Source organism: Mus pahari, chromosome 20 (assembly GCF_900095145.1).
Source record: "Mus pahari chromosome 20, PAHARI_EIJ_v1.1, whole genome shotgun sequence".
NCBI lineage: Eukaryota > Metazoa > Chordata > Mammalia > Rodentia > Muridae > Mus > Mus pahari.
In genome coordinates this window covers 34,779,123-34,782,219 of record NC_034609.1, presented here as the reverse complement: position 1 = coordinate 34,782,219, position 3,097 = coordinate 34,779,123, and the positions used below count along the sequence as shown (strand labels likewise).

Sequence of the window (3,097 nt, the reverse complement as noted above, 5' to 3'; positions counted from 1 at the left end):
ATCTGTATCCTACCTTTGTGATCTGTATCCTACCTTTGTGATCTGTATCCTACCTTTGTGATCTGTATCCTACCTTTGTGGTCTCTGACTCCTCCCCCCTTTCACTGACAGTTTCACATATGAGAGAAAACACTACACACTTTCCTTTCTAACACTCGTTCCTTTTATTAGTGTATCTTTAGCTTCATCCATTTTCCTACAAATGGCATGATTTTGTTTCTCATTATGGCTGAATAATACTCCTGTGTGTGTGTGTGTCTGTGTGTCTGTGTGTGTCTGTGTGTCTGTGTGTCTGTGTGTCTGTGTTTCTTTCTCTGTTTATCCATTGGACAAGTCTCTATGCTGGTTTCCTAACTTAGCTACTGTGAGTAGTGGAAACTTTTGACAGATTTGGAATTCTTAGATGACCATACTTTTCACTCTGCTCCTTGAATTTGCTGTTACACTGTCTTTCTGGCCCCATGGCTTCCGGTAGGAAATCCCCTGTTTGTCTTACAAAGATGTCCTTGAACGTGGCTATTATTTACTGTTGAGATTGCCAGTGTCTTTCAACAGCTTGATTATCTATCTTGTTGTGAGTTACCTTCTGTTTATTCCACTTGTGATTTGTTGGGTTCTCTCTCTCTCTCTCTCTCTCTCTCTCTCTTTGTTTTTTTTTTCTATTAAAGCAGAGTCAACTAATAGTAAGAGAGAGGGGAAAGACAGTGTATGTGTATACATGTGTGTATACGTGTGTACATGTATACATGTGCATTTATGTGTGCGTGCGTGTGCATGCATGTGTGCATGTGTATGTTTGTGTGTACACATGTGTGGTGTATATGTGTGTACGTATCTGTGTACATGTGTGTGGGGACACACACATTTGCACACCACACATATGGGTGCCACAACGTGTAATTGACAGTCAGAGGATAACCTGCAGGAGTCTGTGTTCTCTTCATCCACGCTACCTCACGGGAGACAAGTGTCTGGCCCAGCTCTCCCACACTCAAACCCTAGTGGCTGGCTTGCCCTCTCCCCCACCACCAGGGTCATCTCTTCTGTACTGCCCAGGCAAGGTGCAGGGCCCACTCTCCTGAGTGCTGCAGCTGGCTAGGGGTTGGGTCAGCTTTCTTGTTCTCATGCCTATATGACCAGCTCTCCCATGATGCCCAGGCAAGGGGTGGGGCCAGTTTTGCACATCACTCAGACATCAACATATCCAGAGCAGCACAGAACAGACCAAGGATGTCCACCTTTGGTGGTAACAGACCCCTGTTGCTACAGGGCCATGAACTCAGATGTGACACTCCCGTGGCAGCCCAGGCCAGGAACCCACCATGGTTCCAGTGACATCACCAGCTACTCAGATCAGGCTGTCCCTCAGCACCCTGAGTCCCCAGCTCTGCCTCTCCTCATGGTGCCATGTCCTTCTGCTTCTCTTTCTTTTCTATTTCTCCACCACTTGCTTGTTCCTCTTAGCAGGATCCAGGGGCTCTGAGAGTCTAGGGCTGTCTCAGAAATGGCCTCATCTGTGCATTATGGAACCGGGCAGGGGTCACCTCAAGCATGGTCTGCGCCCCTCAATCTGCACAGCACCGGCGGACTGGACTGGAGGTCGTCACGGGCTTGCTCTTTTCAGGGAGCGTTAGGTTACTGATCATTCAGATGTGCACAGGTCAGGACACTGAGCATAGACTTAGCCTCTCTCCTCTCTGCCACCTACTGATGGAAACGTGACACAGCAGCCACCCCTGAGGAGCCTTTAGGGGTGGACCTAGCTCATAATTTTTAATCAGAAGTTTGTCTCATGAATGTTAGGTAAGTACTTGACCACTGAGATTGGATGTTTAAATAATATAACGCTTAGAAAGAAGATCCTTGTCCATCTTCTCACCAGATTTTGTGGCTGCTGTTTGTGGTAGATGTTGACTTAGTGATTGATGCTTAAGGGCTAATTCTTTTTTTTTTTTTTTTTTCTTTTTGGTTTTTCAAGACAGGGTTTCTCTGTGTAGCCCTGGTTGTCCTGGAACTCACTGTGAAGAGCAGGCTGGCCTTGAACTCAGAAATCTGCCAACCTCTGCCTCCCAAATGCTGGGATTAAAGGCGTGCGCCACCACGCCTGGCTTAAGGGCTAATTCTATTAACATCTGCATTTTTTGTTGTTGTTGTTGTTGTTGTTGTTGTTGTTGTTGTTGTACTAGTCTGGTTTGTGAAGTGGATCCTGCTAAGAGGAACAAGCAAACCCTGATTAAATGGCTGCAGTGAGTAACTCTGTCAGAAGGCCCCACGCACGTAGTAAGGTACGCCTTCAGCAACCAGCATGGTGATTAAGAATTTGGCCTTACCCTCATTTTTTTCTGTTTTTGGAGCCCTGAGACATAAACTCAAACACATGCACACACACAAAAATAAAAATTAGGGAAAATCGTGATGGTGGTTTTTATTACCAACATTTGGTGACTTCTCTTGAATGAATGTTTCCTGGATTACATCAACTGATTAATTTCTAGAATTCTACAAAAAAAAAAAAAGGTTGATTCTAATGATTTTTGGGGTTTTATGTTTGTTTGTTGTTTTTGTCTTTGTTTTGTCTTTTTTTTTTTTAAAGATTTATTTATTCATTATATGTTAGTACACTGTAGCTGTCTTCAGACACACCAGAAGAGGGTGTCAGATCTCATTATGGGTGGTTGTGAGCCACCATGTGGTTTCTGGGATTTGAACTCGGGACCTTTGGAAGAACAGTCGGGTGCTCTTACCTGCTGAGCCATCTCTCCAGCCCCTGTTTTGTCTTTTTTTGAAACAGAGACTCACCATGTAGCCCTGGCTGTCCTAGAACTCACTCTGTAGACCTGGATGTCCTCAAACTCATACAGATCCACCTGCCTCTGCCTCCAAAGTTCTGGGATTAAAGGCGTGTGCCACTAGACCTAGCTGATTGTTTTAATAGTTTTTTATTTGAATAATAGAGGGGAGAGATTTTTTTTTGGAGTCCCTATAGATTTCTGGGACACACCCCAGTAGTTTTGAGGCAGCATCTCAAAGAACTGGACTAAAACTCTGTGTTTTTAATGTGTCACGGGTAATTCTTGCTCAGATCCGGGGAACTATA

At 44.7% G+C, this 3,097-nt stretch overlaps 1 non-coding gene across 1 annotated transcript; it reads right to left on the bottom strand.

Annotated features, from left to right (window-relative positions):
* Positions 1–1,626: 1,626 nt before the first annotated feature.
* Positions 1,627–1,758, bottom strand: LOC115062749. The gene has a single exon (XR_003842678.1). It is a non-coding gene; the product is annotated as a small nucleolar RNA SNORA17 (small nucleolar RNA).
* Between the last annotated feature and the right edge of the window lie 1,339 nt (positions 1,759–3,097).